The sequence below is a fragment of the Syngnathus floridae genome, chromosome 6 (assembly GCF_059516105.1).
Source record: "Syngnathus floridae isolate MCC-2025c chromosome 6, RoL_Sflo_1.0, whole genome shotgun sequence".
Taxonomy (NCBI): Eukaryota; Metazoa; Chordata; class Actinopteri; order Syngnathiformes; family Syngnathidae; genus Syngnathus; species Syngnathus floridae.
Window position 1 is genome coordinate 14,489,633 of NC_142418.1, and position 13,328 is coordinate 14,502,960.

General features: G+C 44.3%; 1 protein-coding gene and 1 long non-coding RNA gene across 3 annotated transcripts in view; one reads left to right on the forward strand and one right to left on the reverse strand.

Moving 5' to 3' along the window:
- The window catches only part of hmg20a (high mobility group 20A), a 71,233-nt gene that overhangs the window by 17,731 nt on the left and 40,174 nt on the right, over positions 1-13,328 (forward strand). For both annotated transcript variants that reach the window (XM_088379503.1, XM_088379501.1), the window contains exons 2-3: positions 106-204; positions 11,299-11,370. The gene's annotated coding sequence lies outside the window, so the exon portion shown is untranslated. The remainder of the gene's footprint in view (positions 1-105; positions 205-11,298; positions 11,371-13,328) is intronic.
- On the reverse strand, positions 4,425-5,574 carry LOC148396751 (uncharacterized). Its single transcript, XR_015859161.1, has 2 exons — positions 5,442-5,574; positions 4,425-4,921 (listed from the first exon to the last, which is right to left on the reverse strand). It is a non-coding gene; the product is annotated as an uncharacterized LOC148396751 (long non-coding RNA).

The following is a 13,328-nucleotide window of genomic DNA, read 5'->3' on the forward strand; positions in this document are numbered from 1 at the left end:
GCTGTGTCCATATGTGCTTGTAACGTGTTTGTGAAGTCACAAGGTGTTGTGTATGTGAAAGTTCTGAAAAGTCAAATATTAATTTGTTTCATTTCATTTTTCTAGTTCTCACGGTGTCTGTTCATTTATGAGAAGATTAAATATTTATAAACATCAGTACCGACCGGGAGGAGCGGCATACGGCGAGGGATCCTGGAGGTTAATGTAAGTTCTTTTCAACCAAAATTGAAAAACTTTCCCTGAGGTTGATGAGTACAACCCGTGTTTTGAAAAAGTTGCTCTGGAAAACACAGGATGTTGCGATGAAGCCAAATTCAAAATATCATCCCTCATCCAAATGAGGCTTTTTGCCCGCCATCGACTTTTAACTGCACCCGAGCGTACGTTAATCAACCACGGCCCAACGACATCAGAGCTCGCACCGTCCGACCTTCTCATCCCTCATCCGCCGCCGTCTCTCTTCGTGGAGCCGGCGACAAAAATCGTGCGAGCTGTCAGGCAAGTTCAGAGCAGAGTTCGGGAAAGAGAATCTGGGAAACTAGCTCCCACCTGATGAGCGCGCCTCTGATCCCGCACAACAGGCGAGGCCACCGCCAGGCATCAGCTGACTGGCAGAAGAGAGCACAATGTTTACGGCATGGGGAACTTGCAGGAGCGAATCAAAAGGCCGGATTTTTTTTTTGTATCCGCCTCTACTGTGAGTGCAAACTTTAGGAGCGTGAAGCAGAAAGCCGCTTGACAAGGTTGCACCCGCTTTGAAATCACAAATTGGCTGCGCTCGCTGATGTCGCACCTGTCAAGTTATCTCTCTCAGGCTTTATTTGATTTTGAAATCTGCTAGTCATCCAGCAATCGCAAGACTATTTGAAATTCCAGGATGAAGCTAAAAATGGATCGCTTAGTGCATTTTAGATTTATCGTGAAAGTTCACTTGAAAGCTGGTAGAAATCATTGTAAGTCAGACAGGGCCTGCCTGTTTGCTTGGTCCATACCGCAACTCAACCTTTGGTGGGACGCCGCAATATGACAATGACAAAGTGCCCCCAAAATGATCCATGCCAGTGCTGCTGCTATTTTTTCTGCGGCCGTCCTCTTCCGCTCGATGGATGATGGATGCGGGATCAGCCCGTGTCATGAATCTTGCTCTCACTGGAGGTCCTCACGTCGACGGCCGGGAGTATGCCGGAATTTTAAACGCGCATTAAAAAATACCACACAATCCAAGAAATGGGTCCGGGAAGTGCAAAGGTCAAATGCTATCGGATGGATGTGTTGCAATCTAATGAGATTCAATGAAAACATGAGCCGGGTCGAAACCTCGCTTTACATGGATCATTTTTGACTGACATGTCAGAGCTTGAGCACCGATTAGGGATTGCAGGTGTGTTACGGTTAACTGTGCGTGTGCGCAATCTCGGCAGTAATTAGAAAATGTATCTACACGGTTTCATTTGGCTACACAAGCGGAGTGGCGGCGGCAGCTTGTCAACGATAGCGGCTCGGCCTCAAACTGGCACGTGAACCTTCAGAAATGCCCAACACGAACGGCGGACGAAAACTTTCAGCTACTACCTAACTGCTAGCTAACTACTAGCTTCTACGATGCAAATGAATTCTCACTGACAGAATAGTTATCATGACTGAAGTGAAAGCGACTTCATTTTCAATTCAATATTTTTTTAATGTGGTAAATATTATGGGAAATTGATTTCTATTACCGATATGCTGAGTGAATTTCTTGGAATTGTGAAAAAAAAAATGCATATGATGTCTTTTTTGAAGCACCGATTGCAATTTTAGGAAGCACTCGTTATGAAGTGGCGATCCCATCGCGAGTGCGATGTCACTCTGCTGATGTTTGAGAACATCGGATTGGTTCAAGTAGACCTCGTCATGAGTGTTATCTGCACAAATGCATGCGTGTGGACATTGGCACGGTCCGAGCAAATATTGTGTTTGTTTTTGCTGCCGGCTTGACTAGTGAAGGAAAGTCCACATGAAGACGGAATTCACTTTTGTATGTACTGTGGTATCTTGACTTACGCATTTGATTTGTAAAGTAATCAAAATAATTGAATCCGTATTTCCTATTGAAATGCTACTAGCATACTTAGCTAACAGATTGCTAGCATAAAGTAGGTGCGAGCTACTGATTGCGAAATGAAACACCAAGAGGCTTCATGAAGCAGTTATGTGTTGATTAAAACGTAAATTATTCTAGAAACATTTCCAGTATGCGTGTATTGACTTTGATTTTGAATCAGCTGTAAATCTTTCAGTATTGCATGCTACTACCGACCCGCCCGCAGTTGTGTTGTCTTAAAAAAAAAAAGTCAAGCTATTATATGTGGCAGCGTTGGAGCCCACCTTGAGAAGAGTCATCAGCGTTGCGATTTTTTTCAAATTTACACCCGCCCTGATAAACACTGACTAGCTTGTTGGTGCCAGCGGCCATAAAATCAGCAGTCTATTTAATCACAATGCTGCCATCTAAGTCTTCCCTTAGCCTTAGCGCTGTCTGCGCTGAGCTACGGCCGCTTCCGTTTAGGGTCATCCCGCAAGGCTCCTCGTAAATCGCACCGCCATTACCTGTCTTCTGGCGCTTGCTTGATAACACTCATTACGGCGCCGCCACCCGCAAGGCGAGGCTTCACTTCGGGGTCCCCCCGGGACTCTGTCGTCTCAGACGACTCTCCCCTCCTTGCTCGCGGCTCACCTATGCTTTTAAAAGTCATAAAATGATGACCCCACCCCCCTCGCCTCCCCTCTTTCCTTCACTCCCCCGCAAGTCAGCCAGGAGACAAGAATCACAAGCGGTGATTATTTGATATTGTAAAGTGAGTTACGCCCGCCACTCTCCTGCAGAGATGGCCGACTCATTCCCAAGCACAGAGGGGTGTGTGTGTGTGTTGCTTTATGAGGCTCTTCAATCACATGGCAGGAAGTGTGTGTGAAGCAGGGCTCGAGCCGAAGGGGGCAATGGAAGTTTGAGGTCTGTATCAGCGTGGAAATAAAATAATGAGAGGATGGGAGAAGGACAAGTTCATTGATGTTAGCGATGCTAGCATTGAGCTAGCTCAAAGTTTTTATGCATCATTTTGGAGAACCTTCGGTCTGATTTTGTAAAGTTTGGTCAAACCATTTTTTTTTATTTATGTGCAAATTTTCCAGCAGTATCTATTTTTGCTTTTCATGGAAAAAAGCTTGAATGGAAGTTCGACCAGCGAACATTTGAAGATGGAGAAACGCTTTCAATTGCGCTCGCGGCTGAAGCACCTTGTTGTTGTTTGTGTAACGCTCCTCAAACACAGAATAGCGAGATGTTCAACAGAGGGGATGAGCCGTTTCATCAGCCAAATAGAGCGCGAGAGCCCGAGGAGGCCATTCACACTAAGCGTGTTAAAACACTTCAAATGGCTTTCGGAGCAACTTGTGGAATGCGAGCGGGCCGACGGGGGCGAGGTCGCACGATACACTGCGGGATGTTCCCCTCCGGCATCCCACTCCAAGCTTTCAAAAGAAAGTTGATCGATTCATCTTTGTGCAGTTGCCTCCACTCGGGGAGAGGCTATACACAGAAATAGAAAAACATAATACCAAGCACTACAAAAAAATGAAAAGAAACATCAACACTTGTTTCTGATGGGAGGAAAAAAAATAAAGGTGGCGTCCTTTCTGTTCCTCTGATGTGAATATTTTTTTATGGTTTCATATTTCATTGCCAAGATTATTTTGTGACAACACTCATAAAGTTGTTATTTTTCCACATTTGCAACCCTAACTAACACAACATTTTATGCAGGTCTTTGCTAAGCCCTTGTTGGATTTATTTATCGGTGGAAAAAAAAAAAAAGTCAACATTTGTTAGACGCGTGTGGAGCACCAAACAAGCATTTCTTTTATGAGACTGAAAACTGGCCTCGCAATTTGCATGCAAAACGAGTAAGATGACTTTGATAAGCAATTAACTTCTTAATTACGATTTGATAAAGTAAGGGGCACCGTGCACAAATTTACTGACTGCTTTAAATATAAAATTAAGCACAAATAATGGCGTTAATACTGTCGTAAGCAAGAATGAAAATTATGGCCGTGTCCAAGAAAAATACAATGGTGCCTTGAGATATGAGTAGAATTTGTTCCACAACCTTGCTTGTATCTCAAAACGTGCCTTTCAGCAGTCACCTGACCTGACACTCCTCTCGGATTGGTCAGTTTTATCCACAAAGCTTCTGGCTCTTTGCCGCTAACATTTTGTCTTAAATTATGACTTTCTTTTTCTTTCTTTCTGGATTCCCAAGAATTAAATAAGTCTAATAAAAGGCATTCCGTGGGATGCTAGCACGGTGATTAGCGAGAGAGGCACTTTAGAGGTCACATCCCCGGAGGTCAAATATACATCATATGCTCCCTGACACATCTGCTGTGAGATCACTCATTTTTATTATTTATTTTTATTCAAGATCACCTTAAGTCAATCAATGCTGCACATCTATCCTCCTCTATGGTTGATGCTAGGCCACAACTCAGGAAAACAATAAGGCTCCTTTGACAACCAGTTATTGCTCGAATCTCCAACACGCACACACATATGCACGCATCGGAGTGGAAATTTCCGCTTGGTCAGGTCCTGGAGCAGAAGTGCCCGCCTGGCCTGTGTACCCAGGCATAGGAGACCCTATTTTATCTTCTCATCCATATCTGGTCGCCAGGCCACTGCGGCCAGATTTTCTTTGTGTGTCACTCAAGCAATCTCTTGCTCTTTGCGGCGCTTGTGTGCTTCTGCCAGGTCAGGATTCTTGAGCATGTCACGTTTAAAGGGAAGAGGAGGAGCTTCTTTGATTGGCGTTGATTGAAGTCGGCTGTGATCGCTCTCACAGTGGCGCAGCCCTCCCTCTCGCAGATCTGATTCACAGATGACCTTACAATATGTACATGACACATTTTATTCTCTTTTCGCTTGGTTTTTAACTCCACTTTTACTCCTCCATAAATATGGTAATACATAATCTTACAGCCTCTAATGCTACATAACAAACAGCCTTTTATTAACTCTGATAGAAAGAATCTGAACAAGAGGTTTTATTGTCTGCATCTTGCTGAACTCCCACAGTATGAATAAAAATGAACATTAAAATTAAATACTTGTACCAAGGAGGAGGTTTGTTTCCAATAAATCTCATCTTTGGCGGATTCCATTCAAATTCTGTGCAATGCTTTTTTTTTTTTTGTGCTCATGTCAGTAAACGCTTTGAACTCTGCATAAGATAGACCTTATCGTCTATGAATAATAATAAAATAAACAATAACTAAAAAATAAGAATAAAAGAATATATAAAATATGAACAGATAATATTAAAGCTACCAGCCGCACCATAAATAATCTCAATTAGTTTGCCATATTAGCGATTGTGAAAATGGCTGAACTCTGCTTCACCCACCCTAACCTCATCTTCAACCCGCCAGTCGAATCGAGCCTCTGTTATCGACGATGACCGGAAAAGTAGTCGCCCTATTTGCAACTGTGTGGAGTCAAACTTCATTTTGAAGCGTTTGCTCACGCGAGCAACAAAAAGACCCGTAGCCTTGATGTAAAGCTGAAATGCTGAAATAATTCATCAAAGTCTCGTTTGTTTTTTATTTTTGCTGGCTTTCTGGCGACGCTCGATCTCCCTGCCTAACGAGGGGTCGCCTTGTCGAGCCACTGCGGCCTCCATCAAAAGCGTCTTTGTTTTTTTGTAAACAAGGCGAGTGCAGATGTCAACAAAGAGTTGCTTGTTGATGTGAGTGTGAATGAAGACTCGAAGCTTTGTCGGAAGGACGGACGACTCAGGATGTGCCGACTTCCGTCAACAGCTGCTACTCACCGGCTGACTTCCGCTCCAATCGACCCGCATCCTTTCCACATTCATGAAATATCCTCTTCTAGCCAAACTTCATCCTTATGGTCCATAAAATCCAGAAAACCCCAAATTAATATTCACATAGGCAATCATTTTATCAAGTGGTTTAGAGGTCACGAGCTCCTTCGTGGTTGCCTTCCATGACAGAGTGACAGCTTCATTAATTGGCCATCTTGAGGAAGTGCAATTGTGCTGGTGAATACAAATGGAGCTTCACAACGTGGGTGAGGATGAGTGTCAAAAGCTTGCATTTATGCGATGAATTTGCTGCAGTTCGACTTTTCTTTCACCCATTGTACGTGATGTCACGTCACTCGCCGATTGAGAGGCAATCGTCACATGATGATCGGCCCCACCCACTCCGCCCAATGAACAAATGAATTCCGGCAGGGGGGGGACTCAGATTGGGCTTTCTGACATTAACCTTCTCCTTTTGGACTTCATCAATTTTTGAAGGTGCTCTGGGTGGCGTCTTGCGTGATGGCTGACGTCTGAGCTTCCATTAAGCCTCTCAGAGCAGAGTATTGTGTCACTTGCGGTGCATCTGTCAAGCTGTCGTGACAGGGCCGCACGCTGCATGCAAATGACGACAAAGATAATCGCGAGAATGGGGGTGAGAGGCCTCTGAGCACGGGCGAGCACTGGTATCGGCCCAATAGCGGGCTTATTTTGTCGGTATCGTAGAGGCTCCCGATACCAGGCATCGATACTTAAGACAAAATCATTAAGTCCTCCTCGTTAGTAGGTGGCGCAACAGTGCGACAGTCTGACACATTGACGAATTATCATCGGCATCAGAAAGGAAGGTTTAGTCCACTTCTCACTATATCGTGGCAGCCCGCGAGTTGGCGCGGCTCTAGTTTTGTCTAAATGGCGCTTGCCAGTCACATTTCACGCGTTCCTTCAAACTAATGGAAATGGAACGCTAGAATAGTGATTGTTTTATCAGCATCTGATTTTTGTCATTTTATAGATCGGCGCGAGAGTGATGACTGACGTGTCAGCTGAACTTGGCCTCCCCCACAGTTTTGCCGCTTAATCGACTAAAATGCAAATGAGTGAGCAATCGATAACATCGTATATTTACTTGGACTACGGCTTTCTGCTGAGCGTGCAAATGGCACAAACGTCATCAGTGATCCGCAAATACTATTTCATCTTCATTTCTTATCGCCAGTGTCAAATCAAAAGGCTTCTGCAGGGACGTGTGTTTGAATTTAATCTGGATTTTATTATACTCATTATCGTTCCGCGAGGGGAAATTCAACTGGCTCGCCAACGCATATTTCGTTGCACAGCGTATGTATGAGGGACCTTCTGCACCACTCGAGCCTTGATTCCTTGCTCAAGGGCACCTCGGCAGTAGCCAGCAAGCTAATTAGCATCCCGCCGACAACTAGCTTGTGGTTTTACATTTATGTCCACAGCAGGACTCCAAACTATAATATAAAAATAAAATAGAATCCTAATATTAATCATTCTTCGCAGAGGATAAAGAATATGTATTTTGATTGTGGCTACTGCTTGTGTTAAATTTATCAACCTGTAAAAATAGAATTGACTACTTTCCGAGTAGCCATCACATTACAATTTTTATTTATTATACATTTTTTATTTTATTTAGCGATGACGAAAGTGCGCTTTAAACAACGGCCCGATGGCCCAACTACTGACGGACGGACGGATGTTTTACGCTAGCCGATGCTCAATTGCCAGAGTAACAACAGGAGACTGGCAGAGCTACACCAAAAAAAAAATATAAACGTGACATCATTATCAGCATTCGAGAAAATCTGGCAGACGTTGAATCGACAGCCTTCACGGTCCACCGACACAACAATCCCTGTCGAAAAACTCGACTTTTCGGACACTTTGACACATCCGTCAGTCGGCGGCCGGCTTTCAGCATGGCTGCCTCCTCTTTAAGAGGGGAAGCCACTTGGAGCCGACAAGTCAAACACGTCTCAATTTCTTTGTCGTGAAAACCTTGGCGTGACCGCTATTCTTTTTAAGAGCACATTGAATCAATAAGCTCATCGCGGCGCGGAGAATTTGCTTTCAACGCGAGGCGTGAGATGACCGTCATTTTCTCACCCCCTCCGACTGAAACTCAAAAAATCATTCAAAGCGGCTTTGTTAAACAGAAAATAGTCCAGCAGCTCTGACTCACCTTTTTTATTCCTTTGTTGCGTTCCCCTTTGCTTTGCCCCAGTTATTTATATTTATTTGACTCCAAAATGCATTGTCTAAAAATACCGTCGCAGTGTGACTTTGTTTGCCTCTACTTTATGAGGCTTCACCTTCAGTCAAGATGGATCACTTGCCATCCATCTTGAAGCCGGGACCCAGTTCCTTTTTGTACATTGTGGATAACACAAAAATGGAGAGGCTTTAAGAGCAGATCAATAGGAAAACATGTCAACGTGACCTCCAAGTAGTCAAACTCACGACCCCCACCTCGCACTAAGTATCCGTTTACAGTTGAGTGCATTGATATGCCAAGCTGTGAGTCAAGTATGGGGTTTTATTAAAAATGAAAAAAAAAGTGAATGTGTTCCAGGGTCAAATTTAATTAACTGTACCAGCAGTTTTTGAATAGGAGTGAGAATCCGGTCATGGCCTCATTTTAGTTTTCGCACCCCTGCTATGATCACATGCTTTTAAGCTAATTTTGTTGTTGTTGTGCTAATTTTAGCTTGTTGCCATCTTTTTAGCTCCATTTGGGTTAAAATAGCATTTTTTTTGTAAGGTTTGTAATCACCGCAACATAAATGCTAATTTGCGTTAGCCGGTATATGGCGTTTCACATTAGCATTAAGCTAGCGGAGTTTGATTCGACAAAAGTCAGTGCTACAAAAACACACTGAGAACATATCCTCACAAAAAATCGGGATCCAGAGTGCGTCTATGACCTATGACGATCCATTTTTTTGCGATGCAAGGCTTTCATCACTTCAGGCTGTGATTGATCTGCCAAGTTCCACTGTGTCAGTATGCCACAATCTGCGCCTCCAGGGTGGAAAAAGTCCCCTGGCTGACTTGACACTCAGCCCGAAGTTCAATCCACTGACCTTTCTCTTCGCCGCCTCTTGACATGTGGAGGCACTGCTCTCCTCTCACATTGTCTCCTGATACGTTTGATCATATCTGTGGCGCTGTACAAGGCTGCTCGCCGCCTCCTCCTCCTCTTCCGAGCAGCGGCTGACACATCAAAAAGGCCTCGAGGGAAGTTTGCTAGTGGAGTGTATCGCTGAAATGCGGGGGGTCCGCCTGCTGACTTGCTCACTGGGGCACAATGCTGTCGCGATGTGACGGGCGACTTTTTTTTTCTTCTTCCTATTTTGGAATGGATTAAGGCTGATGCGAAAGACAGTCGGTCCCAACACGTTGGGAATCAAAAGGTTACAAGTCTCCCGCCGCGTTACGCCGCGTACCGATACGCGGTTGAATATTCCACCTCGCGTCGTGTGACTAAGTCTGTAATCCACGTTGGATTCACACCTCCCAAGCAAGCAAGCGTGTTCGCAATCCTCCTTTATCTCGAAGGCAGATTCACACCGGCCGGCAATCTGCTTGCGCACAAACGTAATCTGTTTACGGAGCTTTGGTGCGTGCAAACAAGAACGTCTGCAACTTCTACGGTCGACTTGTTGGGCACCGATGCGCCGATGTTGGAGTTTTGTTATTGTGGATTTTTTGTTATAGAAAAAAAGTAGGAGGAGGAAACTATGAAGCAATTGAAGTTTGCTTACGGTGTTGTGCTATTGCGGAATGTGGGTTTTTTTTTCAACTCGTTTACTCCCATTGACGGCTATAGATGTCCATTTTAACTGGGCGGTGAATGACTTAATAGCTTTTGATGTTTCTTGATGTACACCAGTTCATTTTTCACCGCCGCGACCCACAACTAAATGGGGCCACATGGCAATTGTCTCTTGAACTACGTGGCGTAAATCCAGCCTCGAGCAGCCCATCCAACGGTGCTTGGTATTGACATGATTCCCTCCTAATGGAACGCAACGTAGTGTCTGTTCTCCAATCAATGAGGAGTAATAATATTCTTCCGAGGCGTCTTACGACTGCCGGCCTCTGTAATCAGGACTTCAAATGCGGTCTTGAGCACGTCGTACTTTCCGATGCAAATTTACACATTGGCTTTCCCCAGGATGCATCTTTGAATCGAGTCGAGGGCCGGCGGCCATCTGCGGCCTCTCCCAGCTGCTCCCCTTGGCCGTGGCAGCGCTCACCGGGAGGAGTACTTAAAAGTCCCTAATCTGTCCGGCCGACGCTCGCCTTGGCGTGGAACCGACGTCGCCGCCGCCAGAGCGACATCATTACCACGTTGTTAATGTATCACACTGGGGAAAAGTCAATGGGATCATCCATAATGATTTGGAGATTTATCGGGATGGCGCGGTAATGACCCTTCGCTATCAAACGCATGCAAAAAGAGCCTGCTTCCCCTCCCCCATCCCTTTTTCCCCCTCCCCTTTATCATTAGTTCCCTTTATCGCACCACCCCAGCGTCACGGCAACCTTTGCCGCTCGGCACAATCGTCCCGGGTGGTAATCGCGCATCCCGCTGCGATGCCGGAATTAACGCCAACACGATCACGGCGCTCGGTGTCACGGCTGATAGCGGCCGATTGAACAATAAGGCCTGCTATTTTTAATCAGCCCGCTGAGATGAAGGACTCAATATATGTTTACACGCCAAGGGGATTTGGTCCATAGAAATTAATTACGCCAATCTGTGATTTGGGTTCCGGTCGTGTTTGGCTACTGCTAACGTGCTAATCTGCAAGCAGCGAGGCACATTCAGCATCTCGGTGTGAATATTTCGCCCCGGTGAGTAAAACTCCACGGACAGGTGGACTTTGTTTCACCCGTTTTCCAAATTCTACTCTCGTCCACCGCTCGCCCGTTTCAAACGATCAATGGTGGAGGGAAAGTCCAAAAGAAGCGGGCTCTGATATCATCCATCATCCTCTGTCAAATCTTGGCAGAAGTGAAGGAAGAATTGTAAGAAGCGCTTCAAAGGTCTGTCTGTTTTCCCAGCACGTAAAATGAATTTGGGGGAAGGACTGATATAAAACGGAGGTCCACAAAATATCCTGAAGGTGTATTTGAACAATTCCCAAATAGTTGCTTCCACTCTAATAAGTGGCACGGGCCATTTAACCGCCAGCTGCATCGTCTAACACCGGGAAAAAAACCAAAAAAATATGTGGGCCTGCTAGTTGGAAGTAATTAACTTTACTATGACATCTGACAATCCCCTTTGTTGTGCTTGTTATTGCTGTTAATGAACTTGACGCCAAGTACATGCAACAAAGTCAGCTTCTAATCCTATACTTAAAACTTGAAATAATGTTAATGGGCAATTGTCTTGCAGTGCTTCCCGTCCAGAGGCGGTGCTGTTCGAACGCGGCTCTTTCGACTCCCAACGGGGACCATTGCACATGCGGTAAGTCAACCTCACGCTGATAGATCATGCACGACCAAATGCATGCTGGGCTGCACAGGCGATTAGAAGCCCTGTTTGATCTATAGACATGGCGACATGTCCCCGCCCCCTCCCTCACTGCTACTCTGACTGTGCAAACATATGTGCAACATCCATGTTGTATTGAGGTTCAAGTTATTTATATGTACATATACTTTTTTATTGATATATTATATCTATTTTTTATATACATGTTTATATATATAATTATACTTTATATGTATTTATTTATATACGTATGTTTACATATGTTTTTTAATTGCTATAATGTATATATTCTTTTATGTTTATATATTTATATATATTTATATTTTTTATTGCTATAATATATTTCATTTATATATGTATATATATATATAGGAAAATGGATATATATATACGTATATATTGTTTTTAATTGATCTGAAGATGTGAAGCTATTTAAATATGTTTGCTATTGAACTGACTCAAGTCTGCACCGTCAGTCTTGCAGCGTTCCACAATCTGTCAAATCGCACATGCGTCAGAGCAAAAAGTGACGCTTACGAGCGATCGCACGTAAGCGGCGCCCATGCCAGGCACCGTTTCAACGTGCATCTGCTTATCACCTTAAATTCATAACACTAGCATGGCGTTAACATTGAGGCTGCGGTGAAGGATGCAAATGAAGGCCCACTCAAAGCAGCATTGCAAGCAAAATATGTTTTATGCAAACACACCCCCAAAAAAAAATAGCCTCTCGGATTTGAATTGCCTCAAATTGGGATTTAGGATTGATATAGCACATTAAATAATTCAGAGTTGTCAACAAAGGTTTAAAAATAACACAGCGCAGGAAGACAAAGCAGCGATTACCTACTCACCACACGCACGCATTTAAAAGTAAAATCAACAATCCTCGTGTTGGAGGATATGCCGACATTTTTGGATGAATCTTCTTGACGACAGCCGAGTTGAACCTGCAGCGTGTCGGTCACGCGTACAATTGCTCCAATTGCCTCCAGATGGCGGTTATCAACTCCAAAATTCCTTTCCAAGTTCCAGTTGGGGTTTCAACCTGATTAGGGAGGGGTATCTATTAAATCGCAACTCGTCCACCAACAAAGGCTGAGGTGATGATCTGCTCATTTGCTCTTATCCCCTTTGAGTCCAATTCACAAGCGCTGCCTTCATCTCGCCAATGTTGGGACACGGTGGGCCGCGGCTAATTGACTTAGGCGCAAAATGCTGACAGGCGGCCACAAATGAAGGCAAATGATTTCCACGCACAGCAGTGCCAAAAGTGGCTATTGGCTCCGGCACTCTTTGGTGCAGACCTCTCATCTTCCACTTGTCAAGTCGCCGTAGAATATTAGCGAAATGCTAGTTGAGACTGGAATCAGATTATTCCATCGATTAATCGGGGCATCGCCTCGCAAATAAAATCAACAGGTACCGAACGTACTTGTTGTATTGTTGGGGTTTGTTTTAACAAGACGCACTGCTTTAGTTGAATCGCTGCTGTTTTGGTTAGCAACAGAGTAAGAAAATAGGCTCAGCTGAGACTCCATTTTTGTTCCTGATGGGATCATGGTCTAATATGTTTCGAATATACTATGCATTTCATTAGATATGGCTAATCCAAAGCAACATTTTTGAGTGTTTTTTTTTTTTCTTTTCAGCTGTTTTTGGCTACTATCTTCATCCAATATGAACCATTTCCCCCCCTAAGATTGAGCTAGATTGCAAGAGATTGCAGCAGGTTGTAAGAGAGCGGCTCTGATGGTCAGCAGTAATTAACGTTGGAATTCATCATCTCCAGAAACATTTAGCGGCAGTTAACATGGGCAAGGGCACCGCCGCAGATGAAAACGTTTGCGATCATCACAAATGAGCATTTGTCGTGAGCATTTTTCTATTTTTGGGGGATGTCAAACTTCAATGAAAGCCCTGACGGGCCA